The sequence below is a fragment of the Sturnira hondurensis genome, unplaced genomic scaffold (assembly GCF_014824575.4).
Source record: "Sturnira hondurensis isolate 20B ecotype Veracruz unplaced genomic scaffold, ASM1482457v3 Scaffold0022017, whole genome shotgun sequence".
Classification (NCBI taxonomy): domain Eukaryota; kingdom Metazoa; phylum Chordata; class Mammalia; order Chiroptera; family Phyllostomidae; genus Sturnira; species Sturnira hondurensis.
Window position 1 is genome coordinate 2,472,376 of NW_028094648.1, and position 22,563 is coordinate 2,494,938.

Here is a 22,563-nt window from a genome sequence, read left to right on the forward strand (position 1 = left end):
TTTTTAGTTTGATGAAGTCCCATTTGTTTATTTTTTATTTGTTTCCCTGGCCTGGGGAGGTATATCAGATACAACATTGCTGTGAGCAATGTTCAAGATTTTATTGGCTATGTTTTCTTCTAGGATTTTTATGGTTTCAGGTCTAATATTTAAGTCTTAATCCATTTTGAATTTATTATTGTGTGTGTTGTAAGAAGGTGCTCTTGCTATGAACTCCTTAGAAATGTTTTTGTTGCTTTGATAAGGTTTGATAAGTTATATCTCTATTTTTATTTGTCTTAATGTTTAATTTATGTTTTGATTATCCTTTGACCTATTGGATATTCAGAACCATGTTGTTTAATCATATTAAAGTGTAAATGTTCCACTTTTCTTGTAGGAACTGATTTTTATTTTCATACAATTGAGGTTGGAAAATACACTTGATATGATTTCACTCTTTTTAAATTCCTTAAGATTTGTTTTTGGCCTAACATATGATCTATCCTGCTAAATGTTTCATGTGCACTTGAGATGAGTGTGATTCTATTGTTTTGGATGGAGTGTATATTGCGTGTGTGTGTGTAATGTTCAAAAAGTATTGGCCATGTTGTATGAAAAATAGACATTTATTAAAGATACAAGATATAAGAAACATTGTACAGAGGACAATCATGCTTCAGTCCCCTTCAAAGTAGGCACCTTAAAACCTCACACAGGTCTCCCAAGCTCCATCAGCTGCACCATCTTAATTTCCTGAATCTAATCGATGATCTGAAATCTCTTCTCATTTAAAGGTGATTTTAGTTTTGGGAAAAGCTGGAAGTCCCAAGGCACCAAATCTGGGCTGTAGGAAGGGCTGAGTCACCTGACTTCTAATTTTGTGGAATATCTTTTTACATTCCTTCACTTTTAGTCTGTGTGTTCAAAATATATCTGAGGAGAAACTCTTATAGATATTTGTTGTTATTTCTCATTAAACCACTCTATGTAGTCTTTGGATAATTTAGTTCATTTACTTTGAAAATAATTATTGAGCCCTGGCTGGTGTAGCTCAGTGGATTGAGCATGGACCTGCAAACCAAGGGTCACGAGTTCAATTCTCAGTCAGGGCCCGTGCCTGGGCTGAGGGCCAGGTCCCCAGTGAGGGTCTTGTGAGAGGCAACCACACATTGATGTTTCTCTCCTTCTCTTTTCCTTCCATTCCTCTCTCTCTAAGAATAAACAAAAATCTTAAAAAGAAGAATATAAAAAACCAATAAAATAAATACAAATAATTACTGATAGATATATACTTATTGTAACTATTAATTTTTTAGTGTTTTTCAGTTTTCTCTGTTCATTTCTTTGCTTGCTTTCTTTGTAGTTTGATTATTTTCTTCAGTCATATGCATAGATTTATTTCCCTACTCTGTGAACCTACTATAGGTTTTAGCCTTGTTGTTACCCTATAACAACTTATATTTATAGCAGTCTATTTTAAGGTGATAACAACTTAACTTTGAATACATTCTAAAGCTCTACATTTTTTCTCTCTCCTCATATTTTCTGTGTCTGATATTACCTCTTTTAACCTCATGTATCTCTTAACAAATTGTAATTACAGTTTTTACTAGTTTTGTTTTTAACTTTCATATTAACTGTGAGTGATTAATCCACTACTGTTTCTATGTATTAACCTTTATAAGTGAGATTTATACTTTCATATGTTTGCTTCTTTCCAATTAGTACCCCTTCTTTTCAGGTTAAAAAATTTCTTTAACATTTCTTATAAGGCCTGGTTAGTGGTGATAAACTATTTTATCTTTTGCTGGTTTGGAAAACTCTTTATTTGTTCTTCAATTCTGAATAACTGCTGAAAAGAGAATTATTAGTTGGTAGGTGCTTTTTTCTTTGGTTTTAGCACCTTATGTTTTTGCTCTTCTTCTTTTTTTTTTTTTAATGTTTTTACTCTCCACTTGTTTGTGACCTACAACATTCTGCTGAAAGTCTTACTGGGTAGCTTTATACCTAACAAGTTGCTTTTTTCTTACTGTTTTTAAAATTTTCTACTTGTCTTTAACTTTTAATATTCTAGTTCTACTGTGCATTTGTGGGTCTCTTTGAGTTTATTTGATTGAAACTCTCTGGAACCCCTGAATCTGGATGTCTGTTTTCTCCCCCAGGTTAAGGAAGTGTATAGTCCTTTTTTTTCCAAATAAACCTTTAATTTCTTTTAAAATTATTGTTCAGTACAATTGTCTCCATTTTCCCCCACCGCTCCCTCCCCACCCACCCCTGCTTCCCATCCTCCATCTCATCTTCTTTGGCTTTGTCCATGTGTCCTTTATATATGTTCCTTGATACCCCTTCCCCAATTTTTCCCTATCATCCCTGGCCCCACTCCCCTCTGGTTACTGTCAGTTTGTTCTTTATTTCAGTGTCTCTGGTTACATTTTGCTTGCTTGTTAGTTTTATTGATTAGGTTCCACTTATAGGTGAGATCATATGGTATTTATTTTCATTGCCTGGCTTATTTCACTTAGCATAATGTTCTCCAGATCCATCCATGCTGTTGTGAAGGATAGGAGTTCCTTCTTACTCTCTGCTGCGTAGTATTCTATTGTGTAAATGTACCACAGTTTTTTGATCCATTCATTTACCGATGGGCACTTATGTTGTTCCAGGCACTTATGTTGTTCCAGGCACTTATGTTGTTCCCAGCGCTTGACTACAACACAATTGTAAATTGTGTTGCTGTGAACATTGGGATGTGTAGGTTCTTTTGGATTGGTGTTTCAGGATTTTTAAGATTTAGTATCAACAGTGAAATTGCTAGGTCAAATAAATTTCTGCTTCTCTCTCTCTCTTTCTCTCTTCTCTTTCTGGGATGCCTATACTGCATATGTTTGTTCACTTGTTGTTGTCCACTATGTTCTTTCAGCTATCTTTCATTCTTTTTGTTTTTCCTCTCTGATTGGATGAGTTCCACTTCCTGTCTTTGAGTTCTCTTATCCTTCTGCTTCATCTAGTCTGTTGTTGAGCCCTTCCTTTGTATTTTTAAATGTAGTTATCATATTCTTTAGCTCTCTGACTTCTATTCGTACTTACTTAAATTGTCTATCTTTTTGCTGAAGTTTTCACTTTGTTCATTTTTTCTCCCTAATGTAGTGAGTATATTTATGACTATTACTCTGAACCCTCTAACAGGTAAATTGCTTATCTCCATTTCAAACCTTGGGGGTTGTCCAAGGAGGTAGTTTTATTTGTAATGGCTCCCAGTAGTTGAGTGTATGCCAAGACCTGTGAATGCCCCAGAGGGAAGGATCTTAACTAGCCCCTAAATTCAGGCCAAATGGAGCCAGACTCTGGAAACTAGACTCTGATAAATAGCTTTTTAAGTGTGCAAAGTATACAGTCTCATGGGTTCACAAGCATAAATCCTGCTCATAACCAGTGTCTGCTGATTGATAGGTGTCCTCTGGGTGGCAGTTACAAAAATCAGGGCTCCAGACAAGCCTATAAGCTCCTTTGTGAGATTCTGACAAGCTATAGTTAGGCAGAGGCAAAATGCAAAGACGGCAGGCGCAGATCTGTGTTCCCTAAGAGTCAAGATGTTTGCCAGACTTGAAGCTTTTCTCTAGCTGCTATAAGATGAAGCTCCAGGAAAAGAGAATAGGCCTCTTTCATGGAAATAGTGGGCCTATAAATTAAATCTGCTATCTGTGAAGTACCCTGGGGGTGGTGGCCTTCCACAGCATCCAGGAACACAAGCCCCTTCCCACCAGAGCCATGAGATTAAGATACATTCCCTGTATGGCAGCTACAGGACTGGAGAACCAGAACTAAAACATATGTTACCAAACACGGGTAAAACTTCCCTTCTGTGAGATACTGGAGTTCTGGACCATACTACAGGAAAAAGTGAGATACACTGCCTTCTGAGGTCTCTGGAAATAATTATAGTCAATGCTTAGATGTGTGTTTAATTACATACTTGCCCTTCCAGCTGTGGTTATGATGATAAGCTCATAAGCCTCCTTCACATAAAGGCTGAGCTCCTGGGTCTGTTACCTCTTACTGTGCCCTGGAGGTCATGGCCATTTAAGAAGACTTTCTACATTATCCTCAGTCCAAAGAGAACTAGGTACCCGAGCCCTACATGCCCCCAGAACCAGGCACTGTAAAGATGTTTCCCGGCGTCAGGTCAGATGCTCTAATACAGGCAAATGAGCTTCTCCCACCTGAGGTCAGGGCAACCCCTCGATCAGACACTTCTGTATTTGGCCCTGGAGCAGGTGAGTCCTAGCACACATGCCTTTTCTCAGGTTCCTATACTCTTGTAAGCCTCATGAACACAAGACCCATTGGCTTTCAAAGCTAAATGTTTCAGTGGTTCATTTCTCAGGAGCATTCTTAAAAGCTGGGGTGCATTTTTTAGGGGTCATACCTTTTGCTCCACAGGGTAAAGCTATGTTTCCAGCTCCCTTCCAACTGTGGTTCACTACATCATAGGTGGGGTTTATAGAAAGATTGTCCCCTAGTTTCTCCTACCAATTTGGTATGGTTTTTCTCTTATTCTCCCACACATAGAAGTCACTCGGCCAGTTTTTAGGTTTTTCCCACAGGATATTTTTCCACATGTAGCTGTAGATTCAGGGTGTTCATGGGAGGAGGTGGGTTCAGGATCCTCTTATGTCATCACCTTGAATCAGAATCATTCATTTGTTTTAATGTACATTTTCATTTCGTAAGTACATTTTCTATGTTTATAATTTTTGCATTACCTGCTCAGTGACCAAATCTTTCTTTCCTGTACAGGTATCCCTCATGTTCTACAAGTTTATGTTATACCACTTCAGTTTTATAAAAGACTTTTATTAGAATCTGTTTTTCTAACCAAAGCAATTCAAAGAGGATTTTTACTTTTATAAAAAGAGCCATTTCCATAATAATGTAGGTCTTTTATAAAGTGAAGTGACATAACACAAGCTTTCAAGGAGCAGTGGGTATGCTTCCTTTTATGATATTTTGGCTTACAAAATGTTTCTTAAGTATTCTTTACTCTTCGATAGCAGGAGAATCCTGTATTCCTTCGTTGTTTTGGAAATAAAATTGCCTTTGTGAATGAACTGAAGATTCTTAAATCTTTCACACCTTTTTATTCTCAATGAAGGTGTGTGCCCTATTTTCATCTCTCTTTTTATTTGTCTATTTTTATAGAGAAAGAAACATCATTTTGTTGTTTCACTTATTTATGCATTCATTGATTGCTTCATGTATGTGCCCTAATCAAAGGTCAAACTTACGACCTTGGCATGGCCACGTGATACTCTAATCAACTTAACTACCTGGCCACATCCTTTTCATCTCTCTTTATGTCATTCTACTTTAGTCTCAGTATAAATATTCAAGTTTAGGCTCTCATAGTACATTGGTATTTTTCCCTTGCATCTTATGCTCCTTTCTGTCTTATTTGTAAATGAACTTGTCATTTTTGAGAATGCCATCTCTTTGTTCACCTGGGTATTTTCTATAAATAGTCTGAAGCCAAACCTATGCTAGGCTGAGTTCAAGTGAACATTGGTTTGAATTGCTATTATGACCCTAAGTTGACTGTTAAAGAATATAGTGAGGGCCAACATCAAAGACAAGGTAAGTAAGATAAAGTTTAGCTCATGAATGTTGCTAATTACTGGTTGGTCCTTGGTTGGTTCAGAGAAATAGATGATAGAAAGATAGGTAGATAGATAGATAAGATCAATTAGATAGAGAAAAAAGAGGGAATCACGTGATATATGACACTAAGAAATTACCAGGTAGGGGACTGATAATCTCATTGTGGTTTTAATTTGCGTTTCCCTGATGATCAGTGTGATATTGAGCATCTTTCCATATGTCAATTAACATGTGCTATGTTTTCTTTGGATAAATGTCTATTCAAGTCTTCTGCCCATCTTTTAGTCAAATTGTTTGTTCTTTTGTAGTTAAGTCCTTATATATTTGGGGTATTAACCCCCTTATTGGATGTATCATTAGCAAATATCTTCTTCCATTCTTTAAATTGTTCTTTTGTTGATGGTTTCCCTTACTGTGCAAAAACTCCTTGGTTTCATGTAGTTCCCTTTGTATATTTTTTCTTCCTTTGTTCCCATTGCCTGAGGAGACATATCCAAGAAAAATATTGCTAAGAAAAATGTCAGAGTTCATTGCCTATGTTTTCTTTTAGAAGTTTTATGGTATCAGGTCTTACATTTAAGTCTTTAATCCATTTTGAGTTAGTGTTTTTTTCCTCTAAATACTTTATTTATTTATTTTTAGAGAAGGGAAAGGAGAAAGGGAGAAAAACATGGATGTGTGAGAGAAAAATATCATTCTGTTGCCTACCACATGCCCCAAACCAGTGACCTTTCCGTTTGTGTGTTGATGCTCAACTCCCTGAGTCACAACAATCAGGGCAACTCTGAGTTTATTCTTGTGTGTGGTGTGAGGTGGGCTTGTTTCATTTGTTTCCCTGTGTCTGTCCAGTTTTCCTAAAACCATTTATTAAAGAAAGTGTCATTGCCCCACTGTATATTCTTTCCTCTTGTAGCATAGATTAATGTACCATATAGGTGTGGGTTTATTTCTTGGTTCTTTGTTGTGTTTAATTGATCTATAGATCTGCTTTTTTTGCTAGTACTATAGTCTTATAGTACAGTAATATAAGATAGCATGGTATCTCGAACCTTTTTTTCCCCTCTCAAGATGACTGTGGCCTTTCAGGGTTTTTCACAGTTTCATATGTTAGGATTATTTTTTCAGGCTTTGAAAAATGCCATTGGTATTTTGATATAAGTTGCCTTGAACCTACCAATTGCTTTGGATAGTGTGGACTCTTTATTGTAAATGCTATCCTTGCTGTGTATGGTAATTTTGGCTTTGCTTTTCATTGTGTTGATCATTTTGTGTCTATCCTTCCTGTACTATAAAGTTTCTTTTGACAAATAAGCCGACAGTCTTAAAGGTGCTACCTTGTGTGTAACTAACTGCATTTCTCTTGACACTTTCAAGATTCTTTCTTCGCCTATAACCTTTGGAATTTTAATTATGATGTGTCTTGTTACTTGCCTTTTGGGGTTCTTATTAGGGACTCTGTGCTGTCTCTAGGTTTATATATTTATTCCCCTTGCCAGGTTAGGAAAGTATTCATCCATTACTGTTTCAAACATTATTTCAGTCCCTTGCTGTCTATCTTCTCCTGGTACCCCTATGGTGCAAATGTTGGTATACTTGGTGCTGTCCCCAAGATCCCTTAAACTAGCCTCAATTTTGAATTTTTTTCTTTTTGTTGTTCTAATAGTGCAACTTCTACTACTCAGTCTTCCAGATTGCTCAGTCAGTCCTCTGCTTCATCTACATCTGCTAGATACCATTTGATGTATTCTAATGTATACCTTCTAATGTATTATTGCAGATACCCTTTAAAAATTTTTCATTTTAGTTATTGTATTCTCCATAACTGACTGGTTCTTTGTAATGGTTTCTATCTCTGTTGAGGTCCTCACTGAGTTCATTTATTCTTCTCCCAAGTTCATCAAGCATCATTATAACGAGGGTTTGAACTCTGTATCTGACAGATTGCTTGTCCTCGTGTTGTTTAATTCTTTTTATGGAGTACTGTTCTTTAACTTGGAGCATGCTTCTTGGTGTCTTAATATTAGTAGAAAACTTGTGTTTCTTTATATTAGGTAGACATTCTACATCCTCATCTTGGCCGAAGGGCTTTATGTCATGGGTGTGCTGTGAGGCCCAGCGGTGCAGTCTGTTGGTTCAGCTGAGCTGAGTGCTCAGTGGGGTCCCTTGTGTGGGTTGTATGTATACTATTCTTGTAGTTAAGTCTTGATTATTGTTGACAAATCAGTGGATAGGATTCACCTTCAGCCTGGATGACTAGAAGGGATGACTGTGAATATAACAGGGAAGCTGTTGTATGGAAGCTGACCCCATGAGACAAGCGTTGCTTTAGTGAGTCTCTGGTACCATCTGAGTGTCACCTTCATGTGTCACCCATGGGGCTGTTTGGGTGTGGCTCAGGTCTCAAGCCTGCCACTGGCTGTACTTTATTCTGGAGCCCCTTAGGAATGGCTCTAATGCTGGACAAGTCAGCCAGTGATGTCCCTGGGTTGGGTCTATATAGTGAGAGCTACAAAGTGGCTGCTATTTGTGCTGGACTTGGCAGTGCTTCCCTGTAAATTAAGTTCATCTGCCGCTAGTGCTGGGCTTGGGACCTGTTAGTGGTCACCCAATGTAAGTTGATGCCGGCCACTACTTGTATTGGTCTTGTGGTCACTTAATTGAAGCTATGCTCTAAGCCAGCAATTTTCAACTGGTGTGCTGCAAGAGGCACCCTCATATATCACAAGAAATTTAAAATGCACAATACCACTATTCAGAGGTACTGACCTCTTTTTCCTTAGATTGTCAAATAAAAAACAATAATAGCCATATGGTGTGAATGAATTGAAATTATACTTATTTTTTGTCAGATTAGCAAAAAATATATTTTTTGGTGTGCCACAGAATTTTAGTAATTAGTTGATATGTGTCATAAAATGGAAAAGGTTAAAAAAAAACACTATTCTAAGCTAAAACTGACTGCAGCTTATGCCAGACTTGGAGCCACCTACTGGGAGTTAAAAAGCAAGCTGATTCTGGTAGCTACTTATGCCTGGCTTGGGGACACTTAGAAAGAGGTACAGGACATGCAGAGACCAGCTGTTGCTTATACAGGGTTTGTGGACCCTGAGAGAGTTTTAGGAAACTTCACAGTATGAATAAGATATGTCTCTTGTGTGGAAAACCTGCTAGAAGAACTCTGGCTAAGCATGCAAGCTGGGTGGGGTGAGGTAAACAATGTTGGCCCATTTAGTAGAGAGCAGAGCTTTGGAGCCCACCAGGCTGGATGGCAGAGGTCTTAACGAAGAAACAACGGCATCTGCCAGCACTTTTTTCCCCAAGAGATAGCTGCCCTGACTCGTTCCCCTCTAGCCCTTCACCCTGAGGTTAGTCAATTTTGTACTTTCCTATATACTCCTGGCGTTTTTTGAGCTGCTGTCCCTTAGCTGCAGCTATCAAAGTAATTCTGTGCATGGGCCTGTTAAGACCTGCAGTACCTTGGTCTTCCACAGAATTTTTAAAAAATGTTTTATTTATCTTTAGAGGGGAAGGGAAGGAGAGAGGAAGAGAAATATCAATGTATGGTTGCCTCTTGGGCATCCCCTGCTGGGAACTGGCCTGCAACTGAGACATGTGCCCTGACTGGGAATCGAACTGCGACCCTCTAGTTCGCAAGCCTGCACTCAAATCACTGAGCTACACCAGCCAGGGCCCCCACAGAATTTTTTATTACCAGGATATACATATTCCCCTCTCATTTTCCTGGCACTGATGCCCATAAAGTATGTAACAGACACAAAAGTATACTTATGGTTTTCATGATACGAAATAAGGATAAACCTAGATATAGAAACAGGATACATGTAGGCTCATTTGTGTGCACACATCTCTAAGTTATTTTCATATATACGTGTGAAAAATTGGGATATATTCAGAAAATGTTGTTAATATGGAGGGCAGTCCTTGCTAGGGCTGAAAGGAGGAAGAGAAGTGGAGCAAAATTTCAAACAAAAAGAACAAAACAAAATAACTGTCTTTCTAAAAAAAATAAAAATATATATACTTCCCATTACACACACATGAGGTCTGTGTGGGAAAAATCTGGCCATTGTTAGTATAACAAGAACAGTTTGTACAACATCAATGTAACCTGGCAGCCAAGAAGAGTGGACTGGGATGTGCAAGCATGAATAATGATGACTTCACTTTACTGGTCAGTGGGGACGGAAGACACTGTTGAGTGAGCATCTGTCCTGTGTGTTTGTTGCATTCAAACCGTTAAGCGATTAGACTGATGAACCTGCACCAAATTTTGTGTTAAGCTTAAACATTCCTCTTCAGAAACTATTCAGATGATTCAGAAGGCTTTAGGGGACAAAGCAGTGAGTGCAGCACAGATAAAAGTGTGGCACAAATGCTTCAAAAACGGGCAACAATCTGTTGCAAGTGATCCACGTTCTGGAAGGCCTACAACAAGCAGAACACCTGAGAATGTTGGACATGTACAGGTTGCAATAAAAAAAAGATTGGCAGCTGACAGTGTGAGAAATAGAAGCTGATCTGGGAATTCCAAAAACTACTGTGTCTGGGATTTTGACGCAGGATCTTGCCATGAAATATGTTGTGCCAAAATTTGCTCTGTGGCTTCAGCTATCAGAGCAGAAGGAGCATTGTGCTGCAATTGCTAATGACTTGATTCAAACTGCTACCAATAACTCAGATTTTCTCAAGAAGGTCATAACCGGAGATGAATCATGGGTCTATGGCTGTGATCTGGGAGTGAAGGCCCAGTCATCTCAGTGGAAGCTGGCTGGTTCTCCATTTCCAAAGAAGGCAGGGCAAAGTCACAGCAAGATGAACACAATATTAACTGTGTTTTTGATGAGGAAGGTGTTATCCATCATACGTATGCCTCACCGGGCCAAACAATTAATAAGGAGTACTGACACAATGTTCTCTGTCAGTTGAGAGATGCAATACAATGAAAACTGCAAGTATGAGCAACTGGTGATTGGCAGCTTCATCATGACAACACTCTTGCTCATGCATCACACCGTGCAGAGAGTTTTTGTGAAACAGTAAATCACCCAGGTGATTCAGCACCCCTACAGCGCAGATTTGGTGTCCCTCGACTTCTGGCTTTTCCTAAAACTAAAATGTCCCTTGAAAGGGAGAGATTTCCGACAGCTGATGGTGATTGGGAGAACTGTGTAAGGCACCTACTTTGAAGGGGACTGAGGCATCATTGTCCTATGTACAATGTTTCTTGTATTTCTTCAATAAATATATTTTTCATATTACATGGCTGGATAACTTCTCAACATACCTTGTATACATACACATTTATGTGCACATATGAACAATATTTGATATAAAATAATGAAGTTGTGTATCCTGAAATTACCAAATAAATATTGAAAAAATAAGGCAAAATTTTATTTAAAAAAATGACTTTTAGTCTGCCTTTTCAAATTAAATTTTAATAAGGTAAAACTCAGTGTTGCAAATAATCTTTATTTTGACTACATTTTTTCTTCTTTATTATAACAATACATTTAATTATCTAATATAAAATTGAGCCCTGGCTGGTGTAGCTCAGTGGATTGAGCGTGGGCCTGTGAACCAGACAATCGTGGTTCGATTCCCAGTCAGGGCACATGCCTGGGTTGTGGTCCGGTTCCCAGCAGGGGACCCACGAGAGGCAACCATACATTGATATTTCTCTCCCTCTCTCCTTCCTTTCCCCTCTAAAGATAAATAAATAAAATCTTTAAAAAACAACAATAAATAAATAAAATTGAAAGTCCATGCTCTCTCAGGATAGACAATGTGAATGCAATTTCTTAGCCTTAATACAGTTCTTTCTTTGTAATTCCAAAAAAATTTTATGTGTGTTATTTCTAGGTTGATGCATAATATTATACAACCTGATGGTTATTTCCAGAAAAAAACCACTGCCTAGACTAAGAAATAATTAGCTAATGCAGATCTGAAGGCTGTCCAACAGACATGCATACCTACAATATCTGCATTGGAAGTAAGATTTATAGACATGTATAGAAATTTGTTTACAATAAATGACTGTTTTAATGTGCTAAAATTGTCAAATTAAAAAAAGTGTCTGGATTCAACCCAGACTTAATAATTATTTTATTCCATTTCTAAAAATGAATAGTTGAGCTGGATTGTTAGGTTATTGTATTTCTTTTCCCTTTATCTTTATGATCGATATGTTGATTTCTTTATTAATTCATTCATTTACTGAGACTGATTTAAATATTCTGAGCTGTACCTTTATGGTCCTTAATGTTATGAGTATAATAAATTGGCAACTTTGAACTACTCTGCTTGTGTGTAAGACAAATTCAGGTTGTACTTAAAGTTCTAGAAGCAAACTGAATATTCTCTGAGATGTGCTATGAATAGCAATCCTAATAGATGACATGATGTAAAATAAATTATAATTGGTTTTATTGTTTAATTTTGTTAAGATATTTTAGAATCATGTATACAATAAATCTTTAAATAAATATTTAATAATATAAACAGCAGTTTAAAATTATGTGAAAAATAACATTGTACCATTTATATTAATCAACATACTTAATAACTGGAAAGAAGTACAGGCATTTTCATAAACCTCCTGTATTAGTCTCCCAAGATATTGGTCAGCTTTTCAGCATATTCAATTTAGTTAATATTTCCAAGAATTTAAAATAATTTCTCTTACCCTCAGAACAGAATTGCATAGCTGTTTTGTTTTTCTTTCTTTTTCTCCAGCTAAAATCTACGTAATTATTGGGTCAGCTCCCTGAACACTTAATTTTAGGTTCTGGCTTCACATATACTTAAAATACATGAAACTCTATGTGTCTTGTAGAATTTAATATTAATAGGCCTATATATGAATTAACAACAACTAGTAATTATTGAAGGAGAGATAAGAAGAGGTCAGTAAAATGGAAAATCATCCCATTATCTTGTAACACTTCAGTGGGTGAAGTAATACATAAACAAATCAAATCCTCATTTAGATTTACTATCATTCAATGTGGACATCAAGAATTGAGATTGGTTATTGGGCTTATCTATATTGACTTTAATTTATATTGTGTGAAGATAGCTTGAATAGAGCGGCTATCAGTACATGCGCAAAATTCTACATGCAGACAGGTAGGATTTTAATCTTAATAACTCTTGTGATAAAACAAGTCTCTCTTGACTGTAACTGCTTCCATCTAAGTCCTTTGCTTCTAAAGACAAGGTCTGAGGAAGAGATATGAAGAAGATAACTTTTTACATACCAAAGCCCAAGAAATACAAATAATCTGTACATTTAAAAAATGTGTCCTCTCTGACCCTAGAAGGTGAGTGAGATCTAGCAATGGTCTGTGAACTAATGGATTCCGGGCTTTCCTCAAATATATGGTTTGGAGGTGTCAGAGGGTGGAGGTAGGGAGCTTGAAGTTCATTTACATAACTTTGCACCACTGGTTTAGACAATACCATTTGCACTTAACCAAAAATTTGTGTTTGGTGATGGGTTGAAACATCTACCCCTGAATTCCCTCCAAGGCATTTGAGTGGCATTGGCATTGAGAGGCCAGTCTATGGCTTTCACATTTTTGGACTTGAATGTTCAACTCCATTAGGCTTTAGGAATGGACTCATGCTACTCAAAATGACAAGACTGAGATTTAAAAATTATGATTGGGCCTACATACTTCCAATTTTTAAACACTAGTTTATATTATTTAATGTACTCCCCTCTCAGTGTTTAGGTACTTCGAAAATCGAATTTTAATCAAAAGTTCGCTTAATGAGTTAGAAATTGAGAAAAAGAGACTGTGGTCTTATAAATGCTTTTCTGGTGCTGAAGCATGTTTCATAAATTCTTATTTTTTTTAAGATTTTATTTGGTTTTAGAGCAGGGGTGTCAAACTCAGTTTCACCAGGGGCCACACCAGCCTTGCTGTTGCCTTCAAAGGGCCAAATGTAATTTTAGGACCGTATAAATATAACTATTCCTTAATAGTTAAGTGAGAGCTTGGCGCTGTGGCTGGGTAGAAAAAATGGTGGAGGGCCAGATTAGGCCTGCAGGCCTTGTGTTTGCCCCATGTGTTTTAAAAAGAGGGGGAGGGAGGGAGAAAAAGAGGGAGAAACACCAATGTGTAGTTGCCTCTCCTGCACCCCCAAGTGGAGACCTGGCCCGCAACCCATATGTACATTATATGCATTATTCAAAACAGAAAAATATTTCAAATATTACTTCTATTTGAATCTAAATTGTTGTGTAGAGGTATACAATATAAGCTTGCTAAAGAAAAATATAGGAAAAGGTAATTTATGTTTGCTACAGATTCTCTGATGTGAACTTATATATGCATTTTTACATTTATTATTGTAGTTAGTGTCTCATTGTTCCTTCTTTTTGTAACTCATTTTTGACTGATTCAAAGGAACAAGTAAGTCATTTTTATAGTTACATTGTAGCTTTCTGTATAATTTGAGAATGTCATATGTGGTATTAGAGTGACTATCATCACAATAGCTTTTATACCAAATTTTAGACTTTTTCTTTATAATAGGTTTCCAAAAGTGAGAAGAATGGGTTAAAGGGTATGGACATAGTCTAATCTTACAATGCCAACTCTTTTCAGTAAAACTTAACCAACATTTGCTATTCTAAGTTTTTAATATGGTTAATTGAATAGGCAATGGAATGGTATAGTAGGCAATGGAATGGTATAGTATACCTTAGTTTGTTTTCTTTCATGACTTTATATTTTTGCTTATTTACCTATTATACTACTATCAATTTAAAAAATAAATACTTATATTGTATTTTCTCAGTCATCTGTGTATTTTTAGGTATACCAAGGCAAAATTATTATGTAATTATAATCATTAATTGTTTCTATGCAATGATGTTTTTCTTAGACTAATTATCTCTCTCTACAAAATTAGCAACATTTATTTTTATTTTCTAATATTGCTATGGTTTATTCTTGAAAGAATATATGTACATATACATATACAAATACATGGTGTTGAGGCACTTGCCTAATCTCTTCAAAGGTGCTATTATTCAAATACCTCTCTGTGAATCTTTTCTGATATTATACATTGTTTGTTTCTTTTTCTAAATTATAATCATAGAAGTAATAGCATCTATTTCTTTGTATGTGTGTGTTATCTGTTTCTTTGTTTCTTAATACTACATTTTTCATTTTGGTGGAATTTAAAGATTTATATCTTGTGGGGGCAACTTTGCCAGCAAGTCCCCCCATCTGCCAGGGATGAAAGTAACACTACCAAGACATGATCTGCTTGGGGAGGAGAGATGGCCAATCTCTCAGAGGAGAAAGGGCAAGAGCCCCTTCCTCAACAGCTTTTATTGGGTTGTAATACACAGGAATATAGGTGGCAAGGATCAAACAGTAGATAACATTTCAAAGAAATCTGAGGGCTTAGTCTGAGTCAGTATCTGTCAGGTAAGGGGGTTGCAGAAACTTTGGGAGACATACTTATCTCCTGCTCAGACCCTTAACATATGACTGAAAGCACTCCTAGCAAAGCAGGCTCCACAGGACTTTTAGGAACTCTTTCGTATGCCCAATCACCCCGGATCCCGCTCTAGCTGGCAAGAGGCTGCACCGCCTCCCCCATCATAGGTTTTCAGGCTTAAGTGGATTAGAGCCAGGAAGCGCTTCTCCCAGAGGATGTAGGGACTGGGCTATGTCAAAATAGCTGGGGGACGAGGGTCCATCACTCCCTCTTTGTTGCAGCCTCTGAGTCCTTCCATGAAGGCCTCCCAGGTGATTGTGTCTGGCTTAGGTTGCCCCCCCGCTGTGAGGGGTCTTACCCATCATTGACTTCTGACCAAGCTTTGGGGGCAGGGAGAGGAAACTGAGGCAGTGTTTGCTACCAGAGACAAGTTTTGTCTCCTGCAGCTCGCATTCCAGAGGTCGCTCACTCATCCTTAGCCATGGGAGGCAGTTACAATTCCTGAAACCAGGCAGAGTGGTTCGAAACAATATCTGATAGAAATGCTCAGAAAACAATCTCATTTGTTTGGATTAAAGAGTGGTTTCATCCTTCTTTCTAGATTATCGTCAGAATGATTATGGAGAATCTTAGAGATAAAATTCTGTAAGGTTTGACTTAAAATACACTAAACCTAGGAGTTAGCCATCTTTGCATTATACAGTTTCTCACCCCAAAACATGATGTATCTCTCCTTTTATTTAAATCTTCTTTTATATCACTTAATAAACTCTTATAGCATTCTTTATAGAGTGTATGTGTCTTTGTCATGTTCCCTGTTAAAACTATTCTGTAGCACTTTATGGTTCCTGTAACCAAACTCTTTCCCGTTGTCACTGATGAGATCCTCCCTGCCTTACAGTTATGTCTCAAACTGGCACCGCCTTTCACTGGTCTTCTGGCAGTTAGATGGGTCCTCATCCTGACTACATTAATCTTGCCACCTCTGTTCTAAAAGGTCTTGTATTTGTAATGAAAATCAAAACAAATCTGAAGAGCAGAAGAATCTTTTAAGGAGACTATAAAAGAAAGATGGTTCAAATATAACTTAAAAACAAACGCAAAATTTTTAATGCAGTTGTGGCTTTAAAAATCCATTTAGCATGTTTTCAGCTAGATATCTATTTTTATGAAAGCAATGTAATGTGGAATCCTTTTCTATATGATACCAAGTTACAAAACCCCTACCCTTCAAACCAAACCTTCAGTATGTCTTCTCTATTAACCTTCCCACACAGCATTCTTAAATTTCTTTGCTGAAACCAAATGAATCATATCTCTTATTTTAGGCATTTCTGTGTGTGAGGTTATACAAGAATAATAATAACTGGTACTGTGTGGGATCTGTACTCATGTATACTGCTGCTAAGTGTTTTACGTATTTATTTGCTTAACCCTCGTGACAACCAAAGGGCTAGTTTTCATTGTTTGTTTTACAGCACCCACTTTATAGATTTGCACCCTGAAAGAAGAGGATTTAAGTCACTTGCCTGTGGGCACAGAGCTTCTGAGAGTAAAAACGTGGATTTGAACTCAGGTAGTCTAGTTCCACCATTTGGGCTCAAATACCAGCCTCTCATATACCACTTTAGTATACCTTGTTGAAAACCCAGGAGTGGGTGTTTTGCTATCTGTATCATATCATCTACTATAATTGGCCTTTAAAATATTAATTTGGTAACTACTTTTCAAGAGCTTTCAACTGTTCTTTGCTAATAAATCTGTGATTGTTCCATATGCCATAAATTGGTCAGATAGCCTTGTTACTGTAGGAAAAAGAAAATCTGACTGAGGGCTTAAGGAATGCCTGAAACTTTAAGCATTATATCCCAGCAAAAAGATACTGTTTCAGGATAATGAGGGTATTTTTGTTCGTCACCTCTAACTAGGCTTTAAAACCTGTTTTGACTAGTATTTCAAGCACAAAGAATCACCGAGAAGGGACTATGGTACCACAAGTGAGAATACTGCGGTACTATAAGGCACTACTCTGTACTCTTTTTCCAGATTCAAAAACTGTTTCAATTACTCCAATTGCTTGCTGTAGCAAACTCTCTCCTTCTAAACAACTTGAAGGGAAGATTACAATATTGTATTTATCTCTAAATATCTCCGTGTGCATCTCTTGTGAACAAAGACATCCTCTTTCATGACCAAAGTAAAATCATCAAGATCAGGAATCTATCACTGACACGATACAATTTTCAAATCCCCTGTTTCCATTAAAATTTCACCATTTTTCTTTTCATATGTATTTCTGATATAGAATTTTTATGATAGAGAAGTTAGAATGTGAAAAAATAGTAAAAAGAAAAAACATTTCATCTTTTCATAAACTAAAATATCATTCACATGAATGCCTTTATAGATTTCTTATTATAGTGAATCAGGTTTTCTAAACAGAAGTATTTATTACTATAGGCACCAAGAGAACACAATATGTTAAGATTTATCTATTTTTAAATGTCTCTTTTTTGATGGATGTATTAATACAGTGCTGTTTTAAGTGTGTTTTTGATAAAATTCTAAGCTTTAGGGGGAAATATGCAACTGCACTAGCACACAGTATATTAACTCATACAGATACTAATTATTTATAATTAGATTTATGTGACAGCATTGTCATATTATCCTTTAGTTTGAATGTTCCATCTAGTCCAACTTATTCTACTGAGTTAGCAAGACTAACTAAATATTAATATCAATGCAATAGCTAAGAAAATATTTTACTTTTGATGAAAATTTTAGCCCTATTAACTAGAAGTGATATTATTATTAAACTGTTTTAAATGCATTTTTTAAGTGATGCCATATTTTAATTTAAAATATGTTTAGCAGGAACCAATTTGACAACAATGTAAATTACAGAATATCTGTAAAAATTATATCATGCACAAGCAAATACAATATTTTTATCAAACTTGAAAATCAAATAAATCAAATGTATTTTGTATACATTTTATAATAGGAATATTATATACTAATTTTTCTTGTAATAGCATTTATATTCAAAAAACACTTTGTCTAGGCCAAAACACCTTTTTGCTAAATGAAAATCAACAAATTTAACTTGGATGACCAAAAGGTTAGAGTTATACATATAAGTACTTGGGAGGCTAAGACATAGGCCAAATAGATAAAGAATTAAAATAGTTTGATTATAAAACATTTGTATTTATAAAGCTCTCTTAATAAGTTTAGGTAATACAAATACACTCTTAAAGAAAGGTAATATAAATAATTTAATAAGCATGTTAAAAATCAATTGTGAAATAATTTACAGTGTAACAATCATTTCAGTATATTAAAAAGTATCAGGAAAGTAATATTGGTGATTATTTCATAATTATATGCTCCTTATTCTAAAATTATATGTCCTTTGTTCTATTTAATTCAGTAAGAACAAAGTAAAATATGAAACACTAATAATCTGTAAGCATACCACAGTTTTTAAAATTGTTTTATGAAATATTAAAAATATGGGATAAGGAAATGTCATTCTTGCTTTAAAAGCTATTAATAATTGAGTATACTAGAAGAAATGTTCACTGAGATATTATTGACTTTTAAAACTTGAAGTTAACTATACTATCTATAAAATTTTGAAATAAAAGTTTTTACTACACTAATATAGGCACTCATATATTTAGAATCTCTGAAGCTGACTATTGAGACATTATGTTTATTATTTTTGTCATGTCAAGAAAAAAAGTTTATTTATTTTTATCTTTTTAAATATTTTATTTATTTATTTTTAGATAGAGGGGAAGGGAAGGAGAAAGAGTGGGAGAGAAGCATCAGTGTTTGGCTGTCTCCTGTGTGTTCCCTTCTGGGGACCTGGCCTGCAACCCAGGCATGTGCCCTGACTGGGAATCGAACCAGTGACCCTTTGCTTCACCAGCCAGGGCAAAAGAAAAGTTTAAACAGTGCAATGTAAAGTTTAAACAGTGCAATGTAAACAAGTTGAATGAAATTCTAGCAATAGTTCTAACATAATTTTTGAAATGATCCAAATTTGTATGTTTTACAAAATTTCAACCTCAAAGTTTTTTATGCATGTGTGTTAAAGATACAGGATATTAATTGTCAGTCACTATGATGCAAATATATTAAACACTTTAACGCTCTAGTGTTGTAAAATATTTTATCCACCCCCCCCTTCCAAAAAAAGCATTTCTACAGACTCTGTCAAAGTTGCCTGATGTTATAACCCAGTTCTTTTATGGAAGTGTATACATTTGTCAACATATACACATGGATTAGAGCTGAAAGACACTTGCTGGTTTTTGACCTTATACTTTTTTAAAAATCAGCCTTTTCCAAGGATATCATAATAACCATATGCAGATTATAATAAAATCAGTAGAAATTACTCTCTTAAATAGCAGACTCTCTAGTTTCAACGATATCAGAACTTTCGAGGCTCTTTAAATATGGAGACCACAGAGAAAGAAAGGAAGCATGAAAGTAAAATATTTCCACAATTAGCTACGTGGAATAATTACTCCAGATAAGTAACTAATGCTAATCTGTGTTATGATGTAATATGTACTTATTTTCTATTATAATTATGTATCTAAAGTTTATATTAGATATTGTTTAAAAATACTTAGAAATGTACAAATCTACACACAAATATTGGCTCTGTGATTTACTACGTGTATGATATTTAGGAAGTTAATTATTCTCAGCTTCATTTTGTGCTCTGTGGAGACGTGACAGACACCTTTAAAAGTTGCAGTAAAAATTAAATGAGAAACTTGTAAAAATACAAGAAATAATTATAATAGAAATAAATAAGAAGTAAATAATGCCTAGGACGTAGTAGTGTTAAATAAACTATAGCTAAAAAATATAAAGTCGCTCTTTATATTATTTTTAAATTTAAACTTAGAGGTCTTCTAAAATGTTTTATCTCCATAAATATTTATGTAAATATTTCTAGAATAGTGTTAAGGCTATTGTACTGCAGATATAAAAATACAACCATGAGACTAACAAAATACAAACCTGGAATCTACTGAAATTTAAAGCCTGTAGTCTTTCTCCTTAACTGGAAATGCATTTGGCTGCAAGCTAATGCCTTGCTCATGGTACAGTCAGGTTGTATGTTGCTCTATCAGTATGCATTCCAAGTTTTACATTTAAAAGTGAGAACAGTTAATAAGTAGAAGTTGTTTGGAATTTTAAGGAAGCAGGTTTATGGATTATTTTACTTCCCCTTCAATTTCTTAGTGCCCAAAACTAATTTGCAAAAATGTTAACAACATAAAGCAAAAGGAGAATATACTGAAAAAATAGTTATCTCTGAAATAACCCCCCAATTGTAATAAAGAAAAGGCAGAAAAAAATACAAATTGTCATTTTTTCCCCTAAATAAAACCAACCAAACTGAACCAAATTTATATTTGTATTGTTGACTCTGTCACAGAGGTCCCTCCGCCCCTCCGCCCTGGCCTTCTCCTTTCAGTGCACTCCCCCTTCTCTCTGGCCTTCACCACACTGTCATTTGTGTGAACCAAAGACAATTCAACACAGCCCTCCCATTATCAACTTTCAGGCTTTTTACATTAGATTTTAAAAATTGAAGTCTGAAAGTTAAATTTATCAAGTATACTTAATATGACTTTGATCAATATACATATTCTCTTTCTGATGTTGGTAACATTATTTTCTGGTATCTGGACTCTCAAGGGGAAACAATCTTAGAGTTTAACTATTGTTTTAAGTTGCCAATGTGAAGCAAGATTTTTCCAAGTTGAGGAATTTGGATGAGTCCGAATCTAATCAAACAATATATTAGCTTTTGCAAAATACAGGGTCTGGCAGAAGTAAGGCCTGCTTGAGTATGGTTGGTAGGGTAATACTATGGGTATAATAATTTATAGTTCTAATTTTAACATTTCACCTAAAATGTCATATGGTGTGCTTGAGTGTGCTATTGTTATGTTACAGAATTAGATGCTTATATGCTTTTGTATTAATAAAAGGGTGTTATTTGTGCTGGAACTGTATAACAGGCATCTTTATATGTTAGTAGAAACATTGTCTCCAGATTCTGTTAAATAGCAATATATGAATTTTGGAGTGTATACGTCTTCAGTAGAAGACTGGAGCTCAGCTCATGATTTAGTTAATGTTCAGACGCAGCAGTTCTTAAGCAACAATATCATCACTCTCCTAAAGGGCATTTGGGAAAGAATGAAGACATTTTGATGTGGGTGTTGCACTTAAATATATACGGAATAATTTTTTTTCTCCTCAGCAATCAGGAGTAGTAATCTTTTTAAAACAAGGGGAACATTCCTATAGAAAGATACACTGTCTCACCCAAAATGCAAAACAAACAAACTCCCTCTCCTGTAAGAAACACTGATAATATGCAATGTACTTTTTTGATTTAGAAATGCTGTGTCAAGCAAGTAATAGGTACCTGAAGAACAAAAATACAAAACCATCTCTGTGGAGCTATAATACATGAAAACTGTCATGCCATGAAGAGATAACAAGGAAGAATAGAAAGTTTTATGTGGAGACTGTGGAATGTGGAACTGCCTGGAAAGTGAAATGAAAGAATGTGAAGACTCATGATTTGTTTTAAAATACAAGTTTTTTTTTCTGTAATAAAGAGAAGTCAAACGACACAGTAGGCTATAATACTTTATACGTAGTAACTTCTTAACAATTGCACATTAATGATAATGGTTATGATTGGAATAGAAGAGAAGCTTTAAAATCTGCAAGGTAATTTGAAATAAGGTAGACCACATTTAGAAGAAGTCACACGAGAAATGCTTCTTGGACATTTATACAATAGGATGGTGACAAGAAGTCTCTACTTAGGGAGTCGATGCAGTGACTAACAGAATTTGACTATGGGGATTGCTTTCAAAGAAAGTAGCGTCTCGTTTTACTGTACCTTAAACTAGAGAAAATGTATTTGCTCTAACAATGTCAGTGAAGAATTAGTAGAGCAGAAATACTAATGCAGTTAATCAAGCACTTATAGGTTCCTTATCTTGGGTTTTTTTCATGCGTTACTTATCTGCCCTGCTTCATAGTCAGTCATGGGTGTGGAGTCATTCAGTCTCTCTGAGAGCACCTGACAAAGGTTTTACACCAAATCTCTCCTGTTGGAAAACATGATGATCTATTTAAAAGTTTCGTGGAATTGGACACTGGCATTCAAGTACAGTAGTGACCATCTCAGTCACCAAACGCTTCCACAATAGGATTGCTTTTGTGAAAACTGGACAGCACAGCACAGGTGACTAGAGTTACATCTTAGGAAATAATTAGAAAAGGATATTGTCTTCCATAATCTTGTCGATTGAAGACAAGTACAATTATTTTGAATTCTCTGGGCTTGTTTATATCACAGTCAAGCTGGGGGATATTCAA

General features: G+C 35.7%; 1 long non-coding RNA gene across 1 annotated transcript in view; it reads left to right on the forward strand.

Annotated features, from left to right (window-relative positions):
- The window catches only part of LOC118978651 (uncharacterized), a 30,231-nt gene extending 8,492 nt beyond the window's left edge, over positions 1–21,739 (forward strand). Inside the window, exons 2-3 of the long non-coding RNA XR_005064766.1 lie at positions 16,602–16,699; positions 21,567–21,739. This is a non-coding gene — a long non-coding RNA (uncharacterized LOC118978651). The remainder of the gene's footprint in view (positions 1–16,601; positions 16,700–21,566) is intronic.
- The last annotated feature ends 824 nt before the right edge of the window (positions 21,740–22,563 follow it).